At 35.6% G+C, this 8,337-nt stretch overlaps 1 long non-coding RNA gene across 1 annotated transcript; it reads right to left on the bottom strand.

Annotated features, from left to right (window-relative positions):
• Window positions 1–7,437: 7,437 nt before the first annotated feature.
• On the bottom strand, window positions 7,438–8,006 carry LOC149949137 (uncharacterized). The gene is made up of 2 exons (XR_016479981.1): window positions 7,647–8,006; window positions 7,438–7,559 (listed from the first exon to the last, which is right to left on the bottom strand). It is a non-coding gene; the product is annotated as an uncharacterized LOC149949137 (long non-coding RNA).
• Between the last annotated feature and the right edge of the window lie 331 nt (window positions 8,007–8,337).

The raw sequence follows: 8,337 nt of genomic DNA on the forward strand, positions 1-8,337 counted from the left end.
TAAATGTATATATATATTATTGATCACTGTTTTTAGCTCAGTCCGAAAATATAACTTATATTCTGGTAACTGCCACCAGGTGGCCAAACGCCCCCCTTTTGGAATTTGGTGGAATTTCTTTGGTCAATGCGTGTATAGGCTTCTGATAAACGTAAATTTAAAATTCGGTGGAAATCGGTTGAACAGAAGTTCTGTAAAATGCGCTTAAACGTTCCAATTTGATCAAAATATGGCATATTCAAACGGCCTTTTTCCAAAATGTTGCAAGTAGTTGCAGAAAAAAATCATAATAATTTGGTAGAATAAGTTCCGCATTATAACTTGCAAAAAGTCCGAGTGCGAAGTTGCGCGAAGTTTTCAAGATATATACATTTTTATAAATTCGAAAAACATTTTTTGAAAACGCAATTTCACCAGATCTCTGTACATATTGTTTTCCTTCTTTCCACTACAAAATATTCTACGCCGGATAAACTTCTATTTCATCCTCCTGTTAGTAGGATTTTGCTGTGCGCGTGCTCTCGCGGAAATTGATTTAGATTGTCTCACATGTCTTGTTCCTATGTAATTTCTTACAATTTAAAAATTTAGATACAGTCGTTTTATGAAGGGAAAATGAAATTAAACAAAACTAAATCATTTTAATTTTTGCTTTTCCTTTGTTTGGCAACTTAAGAACAGGAACCTACAATAAATTGAAAGTACTATTTGCCGATTATTATATAAAGAATCAATATAAATGAACAACCACCCATTTATTATCTTGTATTGTGCATTTTGAACAAATTACGTTGATATACGTAATGAAATTAATATTTCATTTTTGAAAACCAAAAATACTCGTGTAACAACAAGTAAACTTAATAATAAATAAAACTACACTTTCCTTATTTGCATGAGTTAAGGTTTTAAGTGATATAAGTAAAATTAAGTAAATATTATTTAAAAGTTTCCTCATTTTCCAAAATAAGACCAAGACCTTGCATATCCGCATGTAAATCAAATCAATCTTCCAAATCGATGTCAAACTCTTCACCAGCTTTAGCGTATGGCGTTTACAAATATTCTACTTGATCACTTTCTTTCAACAAAAGAATAACAACCAAAAGTAGTGATTTGTTTTTATTTTTTCTCTTTCTTTCAACAAGCGAAAAATCTGAGAGATCGGTTGAAAATGTCAAGTAGGTTATCTCTTCTGCTAATTTTTCTAGCATGGAACTCTCTATACTGGCGATACATCTTGTTTCTTGATTCTGCAGCCTGTTCGCTCAGTAATCCCAATGATAGAGTAGAAGACTTTATTATGTCTTTTCCATGAACCAGAAGCGTATGCACGCTTACTGGCATGTAGTACCAGCCGTAACTTTCAAGATATGTGTGAAGTAAACCACGACAAAACTCTCCAAATTTATCTTCGTCTACTGGTAATTCGCACGATATTGCGACGAGAATTACGTGCAGCTGTTCTATTAGCCAGTGCTCCAATCCTAAAATGTCGACAAATATTCGACGGTTCCTTTCGTTGAACGCTCTTCTCGCTGTGTTGCCATCATTGGAAGACCCACTTCCACCGGTTTCGGAAAGTCAACCCTAAGGACCAATTGGGACAACAGTTTCTCTTGAATTTCTCTTTTACGCTTCCGAAAGATTGGCTTTTTCTCGTCCCCGTCTACGCGCCAACATCTTAAACCGTCGCCGTTTCGATAGCCAAGGTGAAGGCAGAATTCTAGACATCGTATCCACACGTGAAGTAGACTTATTCCGTATTTGAGGTTTTCAGGTTTAGGGGTGAACGTGTAGTTAGAAATGTTGTTGAATTGAGATGGGGTAGCTCCACAAATGGGACACGATTGTTGAGATTTCGTTCCGGTGACGATGCTCAATACCTTTCCATCAATGATAGTAACGGCTGAATCATATTCGACTGATACCTTTTTATCTGTTTTAAAAAATCTAGTGGTGAAAGAGCCTTTATTTCTTCATCGACTCGACGCTTTTCTTCTTTAATTACATCCGCCGTCTCCTTGCAGAAAATAAGTTTTAAAGGTCGACAATATCGAACAGATTGGGGCGTTTGGTTATTCCATAAGACGTGACCATTTTCAGACTTATATTGAAGTGGAATAACGGTAGAGGCGAATAATCCCTGGTCGTCGTTTTTTGCGTTCTCATACGAAAACGACTGTTTGTACTGAGATTGCCCTGTACTCCCATCAAATCCCGAAGAAAGTGTTAGAGTGAATTTCAGCTCTTCCATATGTAACATATCGAAATACTGACTTAGAACTTCCGCTTGTAGGTGTACAATGCACGTAACCGTATGGTTTAAAAGGAATTGCAATGGAATCACCGCTGATGTGTCGGATATTTGAACAGGTTCCATGGGTCTGGACTCTTTTTTTATTTCGAGCACTTCACGGTACGCTGGGTATAAATCGATACCATGGGATTTTGCACCTTCTCTCAAGCGGTTATAAGTCTTCACCGTTAAGCCCTCATCAATTATCAGAGCGAAAGCTTCTTGTGGGGTATATTTCTGAAACATATTAGGTTGTATAATTTGACTAATAATGTTCTGTGGCCGTGCAGGAGTTTTTAGCACTTCTTTCAATAGAGTGGAAATGTCTTTTTCTCCATCTCGCTTAGCGGACAACTGTACAGCCTTCAAAACCTTTGTCAAAGGTTGATCAGGCAAGGTATTTGATAATACTGAAATGTCCCTTTTTTGTGTGCGAGGATGCATCAGAGAAAAATCCTTAGGTAGTCTTCCTGTGGAACTAGTGCTGGGTTCGGTACAAAAATCTTCGCTAACTGAGGTTTTTTCTAGTGTAATATTGGTGAACGTCTTACTTAACCAATCCGCATTCTTTGTCAGGAAATGGTTTTTGTTGCGATGGCTACTTGTTTAGAACTTGTAACTTTAATCCTGCTTCATCTAGTGTTAAATGTTCTGGATCCTTGATAAGTTCTAAACAAAGGCGTAATTCTTCTTCGAAATCATTTCCCTTCAGGAAAATCTCGACTAGATCTCTATTCTTAACCACTTGTGATTCGCAAGTAGAAACACAAACCTCATTAGTTCTTAATTCTGACATTCCAGTGTTGAATTTAATTTTAAAAATAATTTTTCAGAGCTTAGGAGATGTTTAAAAACAAATTTATATTGGACAAACAATTAAAGAAAGTGGCGATTTCGAAAAAGTCAAATTCAATGGGTACATGACGAACACAAAATTAAGAGTTGAAACAAAACTAGCAACCACACACAACACTTACTTGGTTTACAAAATATACACTATTTATAGGCATGATTTGCTTTAAGTATAGTTTCTATTAACTGTGAAATGCAAAGACTCGATTGTGTCGAGTGGCGGAGCTTGGGTTAGTAGCGCCCCCACGCCGCGTAAAATTATATAAAATATATTATATATATATATTATATATATATATATATATAGCTATTAGGGATGCAACGGTTCCATGTTTTCAGACTATCTCGGTTCCGGTTCTTAAATTTGCGCTTTGTCGGTTCCGGTTCTGGTTCCTAGCATTTTTAATTGTTCAACATAAATGATGTGGGGTACGTGATGATACTTAGATAAAACTACATCGAATATCCAGGGGTAGGCTACGCAGGATACAGCCTGCTTTATTTCGCTTGTAGGGGCCCCAAATCTAGATGAAGGGGCCCCGAACAGCCCCCTAAAATGATTTGCGAAACTAGAAATATCAAAATCCGAATTAAAAGCCTGCTGTTTTTAAGTTGCGAACACTGAACAGTGATTTCTAATATTTTTTCGAACGCAGCCTTGATTCGTTGTAGTTGCTAAACTAGCTACTTCAAAAAGTGTTGCATTGTTAGCCAGATGATAAATTAAGCGAGTCACAATTTCCTAAATAAAGATAAAATAAAGCGTGGCAACTGGGAAGTGTTTTTGCAACAATTGTAAGTGAAAATGGAGAATTCTGTTGGAGGATGTTGCCCATATGTGCATTGTTATGCTCATCGACTAAAAAAATAAATTCCGATTACATTTAAACAGGCATGTACATTTCTTTTGTAAATTATTAAAAATAAACCGGTTTTGTCACGGTTTTGTTTAGTTAGTGTATGTAAGGGGGGGGGGAGGGCAAATTAAAGAATTAAGTAGCCTACCCATAGTAATATCCTGGCGCCACCACTGCGAATATCACATTACATGTTACTTTTAAATTTAAACAACCTGTCTCCTTCTTAAGCTCTCCAACGTGTTTAAAGACTGAAATACATCAAATTTAAACCAGTCTTTACCTAATTTTGGCGCCAAATATAAAACTTACTCACTTTATAGTCCTCGAAAAAATGCGCCCCCACGCAGTTGCGTACCCTGCGTACCCTATATCGCCACCCCTGATTGTGTCAATTTCCGCGAGAGCACGCGTACAGCAAAATCCTACTAACAGGAGGATGAAATAGAAGTTTATCCGGCGTAGAATATTTTGTAGTGGAAAGAAGGAAAACAATATGTACAGAGACTTGGTGAAATTGCGTTTTCAAAAAATGTTTTTCGAATTTATAAAAATGTATATATCTTGAAAACTTCGCGCAACTTCGCACTCGGACTTTTTGCAAGTTATAATGCGGAACTTATTCTACCAAATTATGATGATTTTTTTCTGCAACTACTTGCAACATTTTGGAAAAATGCCGTTTGAATATGCCATATTTTGATCAAATTTGAACCTTTGAGCGCATTTTACTGAACTTCTGTTCAACCGATTTCCACCGAATTTTAAATTTACGTTTAGCAGAAGCCTATACACGCATTGACTAAAGAAATTCCACCAAATTCCAAAAGGGGAACGTTTTTGCCCCCTGGTGGCAGTTACCAGAATATAAGTTATATTTTCGGACTGAGCTAAAAACAGTGAATAATATATATATACATTTATTATATTTTGTTGGAACTTCATTTTGGCACAAAAAAGTCGATTTTTAAACACTGTGCGTAGTCGTTATTCATAAGGTGATTTTGTTTTGTTTTTTTAATATTTCGATACTTTCTGGAGTAATGCGCTCGAGGTAATTTTTTGGTTCGGTGATTAATTTTGAATTTTCCCAGTTAATTTTGTGACAAGAAGTGTTTTTCACGTGAAGTGCGACAGCAGATTTATAAATTTCATTATTTTTACAGTGATATTTATGTTCGTATAGGCGTTTATTAAGACTACGTTTGGTCTGTCCAATATAAACGTTGTAACAGCCTTGACACGGTATTTTAAATCTTTATAAAGCACGGGCGAGTAAAGGACCCAATAATTCTCAATTTAAATAATTATTTATACTCTCTCTTTTTGATTAATATCACTTAGCGATTAAGTGTCATATTCAATATCATAACTCAGGAAACGTACGGGTTTAGCAGTTTTGGTTTGAGTTAAAGCTAGGTTCTTTTCAAAATAATTTTGTTGTCTTTAAACCTTAAATATAGGTTTTCCTAATAAATACCGCTTAAAATCACCCAAACACAATATTTAGTTTTAAAGCAATATTATTTAACATTTACTTGATGGTTCTTTTTGTCTAAATATGAAAGTCTAAAACCTATATTTCTGGTCTAATGATAAAAAAATAATTAGGAAGAATTTGGTCTACATTTTTTTAACCTTAAAGAGAGCGAAATGAGTTAAGAAATTCATCTACTGTAGCATATCAGTTATTTTTAATATATTGCGACCAAAATATGGATAAGGATCCTTAACATAAAAAAATTATATTTGCATGTGTTGCAAAGGCTTTTCTCAAATTCATTTTTATCTTTCATTTTATCGAAATATATCATACCTAGTTACCAAACAACCATTATAACTCCTTTGAATATTGTTATTTTAGTTAAAGAAATATTTAACTCGCAAAATATTTTTGAAATTTAAAAATAATTTTTATTTTATTTTGCGAAGCGTAAGGAATTAATAAGATCCACGCGCTTCTTTCAATTTTGCTTTTCTTTTCCTAAATTGATCATTAGTTAAATTGTCATATTAAATAATACTAAATGGTAAAATTCCTCTATTTATAAAACAAAATAAGAAACTTTTTTATTTGAATTTATGCTTTAAAAACGGTGGTAGAAACAAATTCAATGACATTTTACTCTAAGGGATACCTTTTCGGATTTGTGAAACATTGAAATTCACCCCCTGTACCCCTGGAAACCACTTGTATCCAATGGCAGATTTGCCTCCCCCCCTCTCATGACGAACAGAAACAAATATGCTCGTCCCAGATTCCCCTCTGCCCCGCGCTGTTTATAGTCAAACCACCTCAGTAACGAAGCGAAAGGAAGTCACGGTTTCCCTTTATTCCGCGGAAGCGTGGGGAGGGGGGAGACGTTGCTGGTGCCTCTTTATCTCTGCCTAATAGGGTAGTCGAACCACCACTAGTAACAAAGCGAAAGGCAGTCCCGGTTTCTCTCTGTTCCGTGCCGCCTGTGTCGTCGCCCAGTTCGCCACCCCGCCTTTGGTACTTTTACCGACTTAGCAAAAACACAAAAAAAGCTACAGTTGAGCCACTAACGAAGAGAAAGCCAGCAGCTTCTCTCTCCGTCCCGCGCTGGCTTTCTCTTCGGCGCCCTGCCTTTGGCTTCATGACAGACTAAGCAAACATTCCAGAAAGCTTGGACGTACGACGACGACCGACGTACCTCCTTATAATATAGATAACCACGCGTATTTCCAATGTTGGAAGTTGAGGGGGTTCGTATACGCTGCCCAAAAAACCTTACTTATAATTATAATTAACCAACGTAATTGCAATTCTAGGTTATATGGAAACCACAGCTATTCAAAAATATAACTTTCATGAAAATATTACTTAAATTAAGGAACGTTATGCCGACTTTCAGGCATAACACTTATTTGTTACTTTTGGTCATATTAGAACGGCCTCCGATAAGTGTCACACTTATTTGTTACTTCAGGTCATACGTTAAACTAGTGTCTAGTTCATTATTTAACAATTACAAATTTTAACAAAATTTCATTGAATATTTTACTTTGGAAGGGCCAAATGAAATTGGGCGTTTTTCTACTTTCCTTATTTTAATTTAGTTGGTTTTAAAATAATTTATCATTGATGCTATTTAAATTTTAAAGTAACTAGGCTTATAGGCCAACAAAATATAAATTGTAATTACAAGTACAAGTCGAAATTTGGGCGTCTTTGTGACCCCCCAAATTGACACCTATTTAATTTCGTAATTATGCTTGCGAAATTTGAATATCATATTAAAAAAACAATTATTTTAAAAATATCAAATCTAAAAATAGCCCACAAAAATAATTAAAAACTTTGCCAAACATTTAATTACAACTCTAAAACTATAAGAAAATAAAATATTCGGCTGAGCTTCCGTATAATAGTTAGAAATTGTACCTGATCTTTGCGTGACGGATCGTTTATAGGGGGGTTTTTCCCTTATTTAAGTCCGGAGATCGGCCTTCCCCCGATTGGTCTCCACCCGGACACTCATCTTCGGAAGTTACATCAGCTACTTCCTGGTCTAAGCTGGCACCGGTATCTTTACCGATTTAGGAGAATATTTAAATATTAATTTAAATATAGATAACATGTTTTTACCATCATAAAGATAACGAGTAGTAAATACCTTCTGCGTTGATTAAGGCACTTTCAAGTAGATCCTCGTTGAACGTTGCCAGGGGCCTTGTCCCCAGCAACGCGTCCATTTCTTGGAAAAATTATAATTTGTTTTTCCCTGAGGACCCGGAAACGCTACGCTTTTTTTTCCCGCGTAATACTCTGCTTTTAACCTTTTCCATTTTGTTCGAATTTGATCCCAGGGTTTAGTTTTAAATCCGGCCTTTCTAAATTTTTCTTCAAAATATCGGCATTTTTTTGCCTTTTACCGTCGAGGGCTGCTAAGATGTCTAATTCACTAATTATTTTAATTATAGCTTGAATTTCTTCGGCTGAATAATTACTAGTCATTTTCAACAGCTCCGCGATTTGAAATATATCCGAATGACCTAGCACAGTGTTTCCAAATGCCGAAAAAACGCTATAATTTAAGAAATTATTTTAGAATATTGGAATAACCGAGAACCAACATTTTTTAGCAACGCCCCCAGCGATGAAGTTAAGTTTCGCTTCGCGTCTTTTGGGTGAAAGTCGAGTTTAACACAAACTAATTTGACTTACGCTTACGGCACACATTTATACGTTCATATAAATGTAAATTTGACGGTGAAATTAGTGAAGCAGTTTAGATATATAATTCAGATTGTACCTGATCATGTAAATTAAGGAGAAGTTAACCAAATATATCCATTTATATGTCC

This window comes from Leiobunum rupestre, chromosome 3, assembly GCF_980474605.1.
Source record: "Leiobunum rupestre chromosome 3, qqLeiRupe1.1.hap1, whole genome shotgun sequence".
Classification (NCBI taxonomy): Eukaryota; Metazoa; Arthropoda; class Arachnida; order Opiliones; family Sclerosomatidae; genus Leiobunum; species Leiobunum rupestre.